The 15,490-nt window shown below is 48.5% G+C and overlaps 1 protein-coding gene across 1 annotated transcript in view; it reads right to left on the bottom strand.

Annotated features, from left to right (window-relative positions):
- The window catches only part of LOC145346415 (collectin-10-like), a 139,978-nt gene that overhangs the window by 62,172 nt on the left and 62,316 nt on the right, over positions 1-15,490 (bottom strand). The gene's annotated exons all lie outside the window — the stretch shown is intronic.

The following is a 15,490-nucleotide window of genomic DNA, read 5'->3' as shown; positions in this document are numbered from 1 at the left end:
ACCACCCTTCCCATTGAGACCACAATCCTACCCAGGCCCTATCCCCATATCCCTACATATTTATCTGCTAATCCCTCTAACCTACGCATCTCAGGACTCTAAGGCACAAGTTTTAGCACAGCCGATCAACCTGACCCGCACATCTTTGGACTGCGGGAGGAAACCGGAGCACCTGGAGGAAACCCACGCAGACACAGGGAGAATGTGCAAACTCCATTGAGACCTCGATGGGCACACATTTCACTCCCACTTCATCAGAAAGCAGTCAGATAGACTCCTCACCTTGTGTGACACTCTATCAAAGGCCCACAATCACCTCTCTCCCTGAAGACTACAGGGACTGCAGTGGGATTTTGAGGCATCGCGGTGAGACATGATTTTACACACGGGCAGGATAGATGACGGCCTAGCCGCTGAGGTCCATGTCCTAGCTCCCACTCAGTAGAGGGAATAGTAGAGAGCTCACTTGTGCTGGCGGTATGAACAAGGTCATTCATCCCTTTCCCCCACTGCTGGAATATCCTCTCGTGAATGCAGTTGGCCGTCGCGCCCTGGCGACTGCCTCCCATGCAGGGTCGGAGAGTTAGGTGAAGGATGTCCTTCCTCTTTTCCATGGTATTCAGCAGTACTGGCAGTGAAACATCTCTGAATCTGATTGCTGTGCTCCTAGGTTTCTATTTTCCACGTGCTTGTCCATAGCTAAGACTGCAATTTAAGCAATATCTATCTGGGTGCCTTTTGACGAAGGATATGATGAAGGAGTACACGACTTCCTGCCCACCCCACCATTAACAATGTTGGGAAAACTTTGACTGCATAATTAATGACCGCAGCATCACAGGATTATCCTACAATTCTACAGGACATACAACTTCCGCGCTGTAGGGTTCGGGACTAGGATGGTAAATCACAGAACAGTGAATCCCAGAGTAGTAAATCCCAGAGTAATAAATCCCAGAGCAATAAGTCCCAGAATGATAAGTCCCAGAACGATAAGACCCAGAATGATAAGTCCCAGAGTGACAAATCCCAGTGTGATAAATCCCAGAGCGATAAATCCCAGAGTAATAAATCCCAGAATGATAAAACCCAGGCCGATAAATCCCAGAGTAATAAATCCCAGAATGATAAAACCCAGGCCGATAAATCCCAGAGTAATAAATCCCAGACCGATAAATTCCAGACCAATAAATCCCAGAGTAACAAATCCTAAAGTGATAAATCCCAGAATGATAAATCCCACAGTCATAAATCCCAGAGCGATAAATCCCAGAGTAATAAATCCTAAAGTGATAAATCCCAAAGTGATAAATCCCACAGTCATAAATCCAGAGTAATAAATCCCAGAGTGATAAATCACAGAGCCATAAATCACAGTGATAAATCCGAGTAATAAATCCCAGAGCGATATATCCCAGAGTGATAAATCCCAGAGCGATATATCCCAGAGTGATAATTCCCAGAGTAATTAATCCCAAAGTAATTATTCCCAGAGTGATAAATCCCAGAGTGATAAATCCAAGAGTGATAAATCCCAAAGTAATAAATCCCAGTGTAATAAATCCCAGAGTGACAAATCCCAGAGTGACAAATCCCAGAGTGATAAATCCCAGAATGATAAATCCCAGAGTCCTAAATCCCAAAGTAATTAATCCCAGAGTGATAAATCCGAGAGTGATAAATCCCAAAGTAATAAATCCCAGTGTAATAAATCCCAGAGTGACAAATCCCAGAATGATAAATCCCAGAGTGATAAATCCCAAAGTAATAAATCCCAGAGTAATAAATCCCAGCCTATAAAAGATATCAAATGTTATTTAAGTTGTCTGGTTACTAAAAACTATTTTCTTATTAAACAATGATGACCAAACGAATCCAAATCTTTAGTTGATTGTGAGTTCTCCAAATTTCGTGATGTCACTTTCAAGAGGGAACAAATTCTTCGATTCCAGATGAACTATGGATAGTTAGAAATTTTCCAGAACTGTGTGCCTCTGTCTGCTGATTCACGCAAACAACTCCTGCAGAACTGAATAATTTCCTCCTGCACCTATTTCCTCAATTCTATATTTAATTTCCCCATTTGACTTTCCACATACTACATCCTGAGGTGTCTTTGTCATCCACTCCTGATTGTGGCTGTTGGTTTCCATCACCCCATGTGTTTTGCTTATATTTGATCTTTATCTGAATGCTCTTACAAGAAGCTACAAATCCATTGCTGTTGTTTATAGCCACCTGTTGATCTCACTTAACTCACTGGCTGGAATTCATGGTCATTCACAAATTACTGCTGCCACCAGCGAGAGCGGAGAATTTCGGGCTCACTCTGGGATTTACCACTCCGCTGCAGGGCTGGAGAATCCTAGCTGCAGGCGAGATCGGAAAATCCAGCTCACCACCAACTTGCCTTGATGCAGAACCCACAACCCCCATCAGTTCCAGAGCATTCCTTTGATGTTTAAAGTTTTAAAGTTAATTATCAATATCACTAGTAGGCTTACATTAACACTGCAATGAAGTTACTGTGAAAATCCCCTAGTTGCCACACTCTGGCGCCTGCTCGGGTACACTGAGGGAGAATTTAGCTTGGCCAATGCACCTAACCAGCACATCATACAATCATAGAAACCCTACAGTGCAGAAAGAGGCCATTCGGCCCATTGAGTCTGCGCCGACCACAATCCCACCCAGGTCCTATCCTCATATCCCTACATATTTATCTGCTAATCCCTCTAACCTACGCATCTCAGGACTCTAAGGCACAAGTTTTAGCAAGGCCGATCAACCTGACCCGCACATCTTTGGACTGTGGGCGGAAACCGGAGCACCCGGAGGAAACCCACGCAGACACGGGGAGAATGTGCAAACTCCACACAGACAGCGACCCAAGCTGGGGACCGAACCCAGGCCTCCAACCCTGGAGCCGTGAAGCAGCAGTGCTAAACACTGTGCTACCGTGCCGCCGCACATCTTTCGGGCTGTGGGAGGAAACTGGAGCAAACACATGCAGACACGGGGAGAACATGCAGTCTCCTCACGGACAGTGACCCAAGCCAGGAATCGAACCCGGGTCCCTGGTGCTGTGAGGCAGCAGTGCTAACCACTGTGCCACTTTTATATATATATTATTTGAATCAATCTCCATCTGCCTGGTGTAACGTTAACAACTTTAGGGAACAGGTATCATTTCATTCACAACATTTACCTCAACTACAGTTTGAGTAGCAATGTGAGTAGGAACTTAGATTAAAATCCCCTAAGCTTAACAGAAAAATACTTTGAAGTTAAGAAAAGGTTTTATTTACAATTCCATTACTGTCCCTTTGAAAAAATTTCAGAGGTGGACTGGACGGTGTAAATCCAACACAGTCTCTGAAACATCCACTTTCTAAAACGTTGCCATTTTTGACTGGATTTGGGGTCAGTGCTGGATGAGATTGGGATTATTCTGATTGGTATCACACCCAAGAGCTGGGGATGGTATTGGCAGATCTACATTGTGTTCCAGCAGTACTGGAGGTTGGGGATTACTTCGTTGAATCAGAGTCTGCTCTGTGTAAATGAATGGATGGATATATGGGGCCCAGCACACTGACTTTATGTTGCCGATGTAAACATGCCTTCAGGAGGTATTGACACCAAGTTCAGAAAGTCTGTTTACATATCAGACTGAGTTTCTTCTTCTGCCATTGCTGCGTGCTACAATAATTTGTCTGATTATTAAATGATGTGTGAATTGAATAGGCATTCACTATCAGCTTCAAGTATTCCCAAATTAGCTTTAGCACGATGCAGAACATTTCCTGTCCATTCACAGGATGCAGGTATTATGGCAAGTTCAACACTTGCTGCCCAACTCTAATTGCTCTTGCAAAGGTGGTGGTGAACTGCCTTCTTGAACTGCTGCAGTCCATGTGCTGTAGATATACACACACAGTAACAAGAAGGAATGGCATTGAATTTCCAAACGCAGGGCAGAGTGTGAATTGGAAGGGAACTAATGGGTGGCGTTAAGAATATAAGAAATAGGAGCAGGAGTAGGCCATCTAGCCCTTCGAGCCTGCCCCGCCATTCAATAAGATCATGGCTGGTCTGATCGTGGTTTAGTTCCATTTACCCGCCTGCTTCCCATAACCCTTAATTTCCTTATTGATCAGAAATCTATCTACCTGTGACTTAAACATATTTAACGAGGCAGCCTCCACTGCTTCAATGGGCAGAGAGTTCCAGAGATTCACTACCCTCTGAGAGAAGACGTTCCTCCTCAACTCTGTTCTAAACTGACCTCGTGCACTGATCTCACGCCTTTGTTACCCTTCTCCTTGGTACAAGTGGCAGATTTGGGAAATACTATTGAAGGAACCCTGATGAGTTGATGTCGTGCAACTTATGTATGGTACACACTGCTGCCACGGTGTGCCAGTCACGGAGGGAATGTATGTTTAAAGTGGTAGATTGGCTGGCATTATCTGGTCTGCTTTGTCTAGATGGTGTTGAGCTGCACCCATCTGGGCACACGACAAATATTCCATCACATTGCTGATTTGTAAATAATGGGAGGACCTTGTGGAGTCAGGAGATGAGTTACACGCTACAGAATTCCCAGACTATGACCTGCTCTTAGAGACACAGTGGGGGTGAGTCAAATTTATGATGGGCAATTGTTTTGATGACTCGCAGGAACGCGGGAAGGCACAAGCACCGTCTGAGGTAGAGAAAGGCAACAGTCATCGGCACAGTGGATAGTCAAGTTTGGACACCTTATGATCAAATTGCTGTCAGATCTTTACCTGGAGGACTGCCACCGATTCAACCTGTGACTTAAAGGCCAACAGCAAGTGTCTTGCCTACCCTGATTTGAATTTAGAAGAATGAGGAGTGATCTTACTGAAACATACAGGATTCTTATGGGGCTTGACACAGTAAATGCTGAGAGGATGATTCCCCTCATGGGAGAGTCTAGGACCAGAGGACATAGTTTTAGAATAAAAGTGCACCAATTCAAGATTGAGAGGGGAAGGAATTTCTTCTCTGAGTGTTGCGGCTCTTTGGAACTTGATGCCACAGACAGCCATGGGGGCAGAGTACATTCAAGACTGAGATAGATAGATAGTTGATCAGTAAGGGAAGCAAGGATTACGGGGAAAGGGCAGGAAAGTGGACGTGAGGAATATCGGGTCAACCTTGATCCTATTGAATGGTGGAGCAGACTCGAGGGGCCTACTCCTTTCCCTATTTCTTTTAGCCTTGTTTTCCAGGTGTCCGAGGGAGCTGGGGCTTAGGGTAGTTGGAGAGGGCCAAGTCGGGGATTTTCCCAAGGAGGGGAGTCACGGTGCAACCTTGAAGCCTGCCTTTTTTCAGGTTTAACATCCCTTAATGTTGCGAGTATAGTTTCAACCTATTTGTCCTAAACTCTTCTCAGAGGACAGAGTCATTCTGCAGCTTCACCCTTGGAGAAGTATCTCACACCCCTTGGTCTTGGCATAGGTTTCACTGAGGTGGCCTGCCTGTATTGACCCTAATGTAGTTGTTTGTTTATATCTGATTTCACGCACCATTATCTTTTACAAGGCCCTGCATTTAGCCAAATGTTTTCCGCTCATGGACCTGCTGAGGTTGCTTGCTAGCACGGAATTTCACAACTCATTAACTCTCAAATGGCTCCTCATTACATGTCTGGGGTCTGGCTGAACTCAGTTTTGTTAATGGTTTTCTTAAGCTAAATAATGTCAGAACTCTGTGGCACGTGTAAAAGGTTCTTTTTCATCCAGGCAGTTGCCTCTATTCAGACATTAGAATGGAAAGGTTCTTGAATGAAGAATTTCTCACGGCTATAGTTGAATTATCAGGCTGTGCACTAGTGAGTTGAGAAAAAGCTTCCAATATTGTGGCTGCCAATGGTCTGGGGAGCTGGAGGAGCAAGACTCATGATTTGGGGGAAGGGAGAAAGATGACTGAAGGTTGCCAGCCTGAAGAGTGGGCTACATATCGCCTCGAGAGAGAAGGCTGCACAGTAATGTTCAGGCTGGAGGTGGCCAGGAGCCCCGGCCTCTGATCGCTGACCCCACCACTAGCACCCTACCTCCCGTGCAGAGTTCCCCCTTCCCTCCAATCCTACCTCTCCCCCATCCTCCTGGTCTGGCTGGCCCCACCTCTGTGAGGTTCCACCCCCTCAAGCCCTGCCTCCTTGAGACTGTCCAATGCCCAGTGAGCGTTGTGCCAGGTGGCAGTGCCAGAGTGCCCAGTTGGCTATGCCAAGGTGCCAAGTTGGCACTCCCTCCCCCCCCCCCCCACCTTATCCTCTGAATTCCTGGGAGACATCAGTGGCCTCTGGTCACATCAGTGAGGCTATCGTGTCTGGACAATTGTATCCTGGGCTCACTGAACAGGTGTAAATAAGGAAATGAATATTGTAATCAGTCTCGTGCCGTTCCCTGGCGTGAGGTAGGAAAAAATGGCCTGGGTAGTTCGTAACTGGCTAGATGCCGCGTGTGATTCCCATTTTTGGCCTCCTGCTTAGTTATCCCACCCCGCGACGCTACACAATCAGCGCAGTGGTCTGGGAAAATTGTGCCTACAATGTTTTGGCCTCAACTGCTTTCCATGGCAGAGAATTTCACTGACTCAGCACTCTTTGGGTGAAGAAATTTCTCATCTCCATCCTAACTGGACTACCCCATATCCTCAGGCTATGACCCCTGCTTCTGGACTCCCCTGTCACTGGGAGCACCCTTCCTGCACCGACCCTGTCTAGAATTTTAGAGGTTTCTATGAGATCCCCCTCCCCTCATTCCTCTAAACTCCAGCAAATATAACCCTAACCAACTCAATCGCTCCTCATACAGCATCCCAGGAATCAGTGCGGTAAACCATCGCTGCACTCTCTCCATAGCAGGAAATCCTTCCTCAGGTAATACAGAGACTGAGATGTGCGTGTGGCAGAGACACTGGAGCAAAACGGCAGCCAGCAGCAAAAGCATCGCTGCAAAAGCTTTCTGCAGGTATAGCTCCATCTCTCTGTAATTGTTTAAATAAAGTAAGACAGCAAAGACCACAACTGAAACAGAAACAAGGAAGCTTCTCCATCTAATCACAGAAGACTGGAATCTGAAAACCAACTATAAGGGGCAATTTTAGCACGGCCAATCAACCTAACCTGCACATCTTTGGACTGTGGGAGGAAACCGGAGCGCCCGGAGGAAACCCACACAGACACCAGGAGAATGTGCAAACTCCACATAGACAGTGACCCGAGCCGGGAATCGAACCCAGGTTCCCTGGAGCTGTGAAGCAGCAGTGTTAACCACCGTGCTGCCAAGCTCCGTCTATGGGCATTAAAACCACTCTGTGGAAAGTATGTGAGGCCTATCCATTTGGCGCTCCTGTATGGAGTTAACTGGTTGTTGGACATTGTTAGTCTTTGAGGGTATAGCTGCACTGCCGTCTTTAGTGAACCAGTCATGCCATGGTCACACACGAGTGAGGGTTCAATGGAGCTGCAGGGTGGGAGGGGTTGCTGGCTAATGGGTGTTGGAGGGTTAGAATACAAGGACATAAGAAATAGAAGCAGGAGTAGGCCACCAAGCCTTTCAACCTTTCCCCACCATTCAATGCGATCATGGTCTCAGCTCCTTTCCTGTGCCATTTCCCGACAGCTCTCTATTCTTTGATCTATCAAATATTTATCCACCTCCACTTTAAATCCTTCGAACGATCCAACCTCCGCTACCCTTTGGGCGAGAAAATTCCAGAGATTCACTCCCTCTGTGTGAAGAAGTTTCTCCACACCTCAGTTTTTAGGGGGATCAGTGGGTAAATATGTAGGGATAGGGGGGTAGGGCCTGGGTGGGATTGTGGTCGGGGCAGTCTCGATGGGCCGAATGGCCTCTTTCTGCACTGTAGGGTTTCTACGGTTCGCCTGCTGAAGCCCGTGCTACCGGAATTCGAAATTGCAGTGACCGCAACGCTCACTCCTCCACTCCACTCCTCATGGGGTATGGACTGTTGGGCTGAATTCTCACTTCCAATCTGAATGAATGCATAAGCACGTGTCTTGGCGTTCCCTCGTCTCTCACGGACTCACCCAAACTTTAACTCAGGGAAGCCTGATCACATTTTGAACATGGAGCAGGGTGATTCCCCCAGCGAGGGGTAAGCAGGGTTGTCCCTTGGGCATTGCCAGCCTACCCCCCCCCCCGCAACACCCCACCACCCCCGACACTGCTCTAGGGGCATGGGGTAACTTGACACTACCCAGTGGGCATCAGGTCGTGCCAGAGGGCAGGGCCAGAGCCTCTGGTGGGCAGATGGGTGGGAGGGGGGTTCCTGCTGTCACTCTGTATTTGGGACTGGTGACAGAGGAAGGAAAAGGCTGATCAGGGATTGGCCATTGTTGGGGGGGGTTGGGGGGAGGGGGGGTGGATCAGGATTAGGGGAGAGTGGCAATCAGCGCTGCTGTGGGGGGTGGGGGGAGGGGGGTGTTGTGTTGGGACTGCTTGGGGGGAGGGGGGGGTGGGGTGAGGTAAGGGAGATTGAGGTGGGGGGGGGGGGGGGGGGGTGGGGGCAGAGTTGGGGGCTGCCCGGGGTGGGGTGTGGTGGGACTGCCGGCCGTAGGGGTTGGAGAGACCAGGGCTGGCCTGGAGACGTCGTCTGGGAGGCCGGCGATCTGGGCATGGGGGAGGTGGGGCATTGGGAGGGGAAGCGATGAGGAGGCCAGCAGTCAGGGTACCGCGCACGTGCTGACCTCAGCACCGGCAGACTGGCGCACGGGCAATGATCAGCGCCATGCCGCCGGCCTCTCCAGCGGGAATGGGCCCTGCCCCGCCGACCTTCACTGCGATTCACACCAGCGCGCGCCCTGCAGTGCACGGAACGTGGGAGATTCACCTTGACACTCACGCTGGGAAAAACAAAAACCCAGTACGATTTACTCCAGTTTTCCCACGAATTTAACACTTGGAATGTTTTCGGGAGAGTTCCACCCAGACAGTGGGAAAAGGCATCGGCGAGGGACAAATCTTATCGTGACCAGCAGAGGGGGTTGAACAAGGAAAGGGAGGCAGTTCATCCCTCCCGACACAGGGCATAACAATTTCGGTAACACGTTGAGGGGTGACCCGGCCGTTCGGAAACCAATTGAGGGGCGTTCTAGCCGGACGGTAACCAACCGAGGGATCTCTGAGCCAAATGGTATCAAATTGAGAGATCTCACCTCAGGATTGTTCTTCACTTTGGTCTCATGGTAATGGTTACAAAACCAGTCGTGCGTTAGCGGACGGGAAACCCTTGTGATCGATTAGGTTCAGCAGCTGGGCGATTTAATCCAGTCAGTGAGAGTTTGGATTCTGAGGGGAAGCGGCAACTTATTTCTCCGCCCGTGTTTTATTCTGCTGTTGTGGGGCTGACAGTGTGAAGACTAATAGAAATGTTTTATGTTGTTCGCTTCAGACAGATACTTAGTGGAAACAAGAGCAGGCTGCTGACATTCCTGATGTCAGTTAACAAATCTGGGGAACCTCATCCAGGAATCAGTCATAACAGCCTCCCCGTATTACTTATGTTGAATTCGGTAGACCGCGCCCCACTGTATGGGAACCTTGAGGAATCAGCCCAGCAACAAAACTGATGGTTGACAGCAGCCGTGGTACTCACTACCCCCCTGTACGCCTGTGAAACGTGGACTGTGTATCGGAAACATGCAAGACAGCTCAATCACTTCCACGTGACTTGTCTTCACAGAACGTCACGCATCAGATGGCAAGACAAAGTACCAGGCACTGAAGTTCTCTCTACAGCAAGTCTACCACCAGTCCACACGCTGCTGATGAGAGCGCAGAGCCGGCGGGCAGGTCACGTCATCCGTATGTCAGACGAGCGCGTAGCCGAGCAGCTCCTTTTTGGGGAACTCTCTGCTGGAAGACGCTCGCACAGAGGGCAGAAGAAATGTTTCAAAGACACACTCCAAGGTCTCCCTGAAGCCGCTTGACATTGACACGACCACCTGGGAAACGCTGGCGCAAAACCGCCCTACCTGGCGCTGCCTCATCCACAAAGGCTGTCAAGCTTACGAAACAAGGTGTATTGCCGAAGCACAACTTAAGCGCGAGCTGCGCTAGTCCAGAGCCACCAGTGCAACAACTACACAAGTCTGTCCAATATGTGCCAGGACATTCCCTGCCAGAATTGGCCCTGATCAGTCATCTTTGGACACACCGCAACCAGCCTCAAAATGACTAATAGTGTCGAGGTCCTCATCGATGACGATGGACAAACAACAACATCTTTTTCCCAGCTATCAATTCTTGCCTTCGATTCCCTTGTTTTATTTTGAAAGCTACACACCTTGCTGTGTTGCCAATTTAATTTGTCTTTAGTAATTGTTCCTTTTATTTTATCTTCTACTTCTGTGTACTTTTACACTTCTGTTTTATATTGGTTCTCTTCCCGTCTGTTTTTAGGATTGTTCTTCACTTTGGTCTCATGGTAATGGTCACAAAACCAGTCGTGCGTTGGTGGACGGGAAACCCTTGTGATCGATTAGGTTCAGCAGCTGGGCGATTTAATCCAGTCAGTGAGAGTTTGGATTCTGAGGGGAAACGGCAATTTATTTCTCCGCCCGTGTTTTACTCTGCTGTTGCGGGGCTGACAGTGTGAAAACTAATAGAAATGTTTCATGTTGTTCGCTTCAGATACTTTGTGGAAACAAGAGCAGGCTGCTGACTGCAGTTCCTGGCATTCCCTACGCCAGTTTGGCAGGAGGCAAAGGCAAAATAGTGGCACCGTGGCACTCCGGTTAGTGCTGCTGCCTCAAAGCTCCAGGAACCAGGGTTCAATTCCAGCTTCGGTCTGTGTGTAGTTTACACATTCTCCCGGTCTCTGCATGGGTTTCCTCTGGGTGCTCCAGTTTCCTCCGACACTCCAAAGATGTGCTGGTTGGGTGGATCGGCCGTGCTAAATTCCTCCTTATGTCCAAGGATGTGTAGATTGCGTGGATTGGCCACGGGAAATATGTGTGGTTACGGGGATGGGGTGGGGGGGGTGGGGGGGTGGGAGGAGAGGGCCTGTGTAAATTACTCTGTCAGAGTTGAGGCAGACTTGATGGGCTGAATGGCTGCTGGGATTCTATGAAAGTGGCTGGACTGTGGTTTGGAAGGGTAGGTTTTAACCCTGAGGTCAGGGAGGGAAGGTAAAAATCTTCAAAACTCTCAATCTGGCCTCCTGTGTGAGCAGAGGGAGGTCAGGGGGCAGGCGACTAATCCATTCTCACAAGGCAGGTCAGTCACTAAAATCTTTTAACAAAGATGTTTGCTTCCATTTAGACTTAATGGCATCTGGGATACTTGCCCACTAATAAATGAGAAGGGATGGATGCATGAGGTAAATGCATTTACGGAGCTGCGTGCGGACTCAGAGGAGTTTGAATGCTTCCCCGAGGCCAACAAGTTTACCTTTAATTTCACCTTGAACCCTTGCGATTGGCTTTCCCTCTCTTCCCCCCCCCCAAGAAACCAGGGTGGCACAGTGGTTAGCACTGCCTCCTCACAGCGCCAGGATCCCAGGTTCGATTCCTGGCTTGGGTCACTGTGCCTGCAGAATCTGTACGTTCTCCCCGTGTCTGCGTGGGTTTCCGCTGGGCGTTTCGGTTTCCTCTCACAGTCCTGTAGTTATGCTGGTTAGGTGGATTGGCCTTGTTAAGTCCTCCCCCAGTGTACCTGAACAGATTCTGGAGCCTGGCGACCAGGGGATTTTTCACAGTATCTTCATTGCAGCGTTAAGGTAAGCCTACTTGTGGCACCAGTAAATAAACCTTTAAACCTACGAAATCTAATTCTCCCTCACCATATCCCACCCACACTCTGTGAGATCCGATGACTTTCCTGATTTCTGCTCCCTGGCTCTTCTTCCTCCCAAGAGCTTGCCACCCAGGCTGGCTGTCAAGCAGGGAACCCGGTGAAAAAGTTTAAGAGGCGTTCTGCCCTCAAGATTTGCAAGACATGTGAGAAAACTTTACTCATGGGACTCCCATCCAAAAGTCTCGGCCACACTCCCTTCTCCCGTTCTGAGTAGTTATCGGGGCCAAAAGGCACAGGGCTGCAGTGACCTTCACTGCAACAGACTGGTTGTAGGTCTTGATGTAGGTGTCAACATAAATATAGAGAAATGTGGCCCTCTTAGATAAACTTAACCTCTTAACCTTGGTTTATACATAGGAACAGTGGTCTTCGGAGCTGGAGTAGGCAACTTGGCCCTCCAAGGCTGTCTCTGCTCTTTGATAAGATGATGGCTGATCTGTTAGTGGTCTCAACTCCACTCGACTGTCTGCCCTCGCATCGTTTTGGACTATCAAAAATCTATCTGACTGAGCCTGGAATAAATTCAACGACCCAACCTCCAGCCTCCACTGCTTTCTGGGGAAGAGAATTCCACAGGCTAATGATGCTCTGGGGGGGAAAAAAAAATTCTCTTCGTCTCCATCTTAAAAGGGAAACGTCTTATTCTTGAGCTGTGTCCCTGATTCCAATCTCCCCTACAAATGAAAACATCCTTCCGGTGTCCACTCTGTCAAGTCCCCTTAGGATCTGCTATGTTTCAATAAGATCACCCCTCATTCTGTTAAACTCCAACAGGAATAGATCCAACCTGTCCAACCTTTAGGGCAAAGAACAGCACAGCACAGTAAACAGGCCCTCTGGCCCTACAAGCCCACGCCGCCCATTTTGACACACAGTGAGTGCCTTATTCAAGTCTTTCGTCGATCGTTGACGTTTTTGTCTACCTCTAGTGGACTCCACAATAAAGGGGGGGTGCTAATTTAGGGAATTATATGTGCGCCAGATTAAGGGAGATCCAATTCAGGGACAATTTATTGACACCAATCAGCCTAAAAAGCACGTTTTTGGGATGTGGGAGGAAACGAGGAGAGCCGGTGGATGTGGTCTTTCTGGATTTTCAGAAGGCGTTTGATAAGGTACCTCACAAGAGGTTACTGCAGAAGGTCAGAGGACATGGAGTTGGGGGTAGGGTGTTAGCGTGGATAGAGGATTGGTTGTCAAATAGGAGGCAGAGAGTGGGGGTCAATGGGTGCTATTCGGATTGGCGGTTGGTGACTAGTGGGGTGCCCCAGGGGTCGGTGCTGGGGCCTCAGCTATTTACCATTTATATAGATGATCTGGAGGAGGGAACCGAGTGTAGGGTGTCGAAATTTGCTGATGACACCAAGATTGGGGGAAAGGCAAATTGTGCGGAGGGTGTGGAGAGTCTGCAGAAGGATCTAGATAGGCTGGGCGAATGGGCCAGGAAATGGCAAATGGAATTTAATGTTGGCAAGTGTGAGGTGGTCCACTTTGGTAGGAAGAATGGTAGGAAGGACTATTACTTACGTGGCGAAAAACTGCAGCAGGCGACGGTGCAGAGGGACCTCGGGGTCCTTGTGCATGAGTCGCAAAAACCCAGCCTGCAGGTGCAGCAGGTGGTCAGGAAGGCGAATGGGATGCTGGCCTTCATAGCGAGGGGGATTGAATATAAAAGTAGGGAGGTCTTGCTGCAGCTGTATAGGGCATTGGTGAGGCCGCAGCTGGAGTACTGTGTGCAGTTTTGGGCGCCGCACCTGCGCAAGGATATTTTGGCCTTGGAGGGAGTGCAGAGGAGGTTTACTAGGCTGATACCGGAGTTGAGGGGGTTGAGCTATGAGGAGAGGCTGAATAAACTAGGCTTGTACTCGTTAGAGTTTAGAAGAATGAGGGGAGATCTCATTGAGACGTATAAGATGATGAATGGGATGGATAGGATAGAGGTGGAAAGACTCTTCCCGCTCAAAAAAGACAGTAGGACTAGGGGGCACAGCCTCAAGATAAAGGGGGGGCAGTTCAGAACGGAGTTGAGGAGGAACTTCTTCACTCAAAGGGTGGTGAATCTCTGGAATTCTCTGCCCGTTGAAGTGGTGGAGGCTGCCTCGCTAAATATTTTTAAGAAGCGGGTTGATGGGTTTTTGATAAGAGAGGGGATTAAGGGTTATGGGGAGAGGGCGGGAAAGTGGAACTGAGCCACGACAGATCAGCCATGATCTTATTGAATGGCGGGGCAGGCTCGAAGGGCCAGATGGCCTACTCCTGCTCCTATTTCTTATGTTCTTATGTTCTTATGAAACCGGAGCACCCGGAGAAAACCCACGCAAGCACGGGGAGAATGTGCAAACTCCCACAGACACCGACCCAAGCCGGAGATCCGACCCGGGTCCCTGTAACTGCACAGCAAACAGTGATAGTCACTGAGCTGTCGTGTTGCCCATCGGTTGGTCCGGTTTAAGTGTACGCTAACGGACGTGAAGCACTAGGCAACTCTTGAAGCAACATCCAAGAGCAACCCTCGCACAACCCACCGCGTGTATGCCCCTTATTGGTCAACAAGGCGGACCGAATCGCCTGCGGATGTAAAAAGGAAACATCAATAGACATACAACAGGCTATACAGACATTAATGGAAGTTCCCCAATAGCTCCAACATAAGTGACAAGGTGAGCCTTAAAATTTGTTGGACGGCTGATAGGAATCTATTAATTCCCAGGAACGTCCTGAGGCCCTTGATCTTCAACTAGAACATTCTTTTGTATCCCTCCATCTCCAGTCTGCTAATGTGCCTATCCAAGCAAGTCTGAAACAACCCTAGCGTGTCTGCCTAGCATATCATCTTCATAAGATGAGCCCTTTATCCCAGGAATGAGTCAAGTGAACCTTCTTTCAACTGATTTTAACATAAGTATATCTTTTTTTAAAACAAGGAGACCAAAATGACTGTATTGTAAATGGGGTTTCACCCAAGGCCTTGTACAACTGCAATTAAATGTCCCTCCTTTTCAGCCTACTTATACTAATTGCCAACACCCTATCTGCTTTCCGAATCACTGGCTGTGTCTGCCTGTTAACATTTTATGATTCATATGCCAGAGCACCCAGGTCCCTTTGTACCTCCGAGTTCTGCTGTTGGGAGCTGTATGAAGAAAGCTTGAACAGGTTGGACCGATACCCACTGAAATTCAGCAGAATGAGAGAAGACCTTGCTGAAAGGTGTTAGATCTTGAGGGAACTTGAAAGGGTGGCTACCTGAAAAATGTTTCCTCTGGTGACCAAAATTCGGGGATATAGTTAAAAATAAGAAGACTCTCTTTTAAAACTGAGTTGAGGTGAGATGTTTTCACTCAGTCTGCGGAATTCTCTTCCTCAGAGGTTGGTGGAGGCTAAGCCTTTAAATTTATTCAAGTTAGCGAGACTTTTGACCAACACAGGAGTCAAAGGTTATGGGACGGTTGTTCAGGTGGACACGAAGGTGGGGCTGAGACCACACCAGATCAGATAGGATCTTACTGAATGACAAAGCAAGCTCGAAGGGCCAAATGACTTACTCTTGCATCTCAATCCTTTGTTCCTATGCAGAGTTCATGATGAATTTGTCTCCATCTATCTCATCTCCAGATGGTTATGACTGTTCCCTC

This window comes from Carcharhinus amblyrhynchos, chromosome 8 (genome assembly GCF_965287045.1).
Source record: "Carcharhinus amblyrhynchos chromosome 8, sCarAmb.v2.hapA, whole genome shotgun sequence".
Classification (NCBI taxonomy): Eukaryota; Metazoa; Chordata; class Chondrichthyes; order Carcharhiniformes; family Carcharhinidae; genus Carcharhinus; species Carcharhinus amblyrhynchos.
This window is presented reverse-complemented; position numbering and strand designations above follow the sequence as displayed.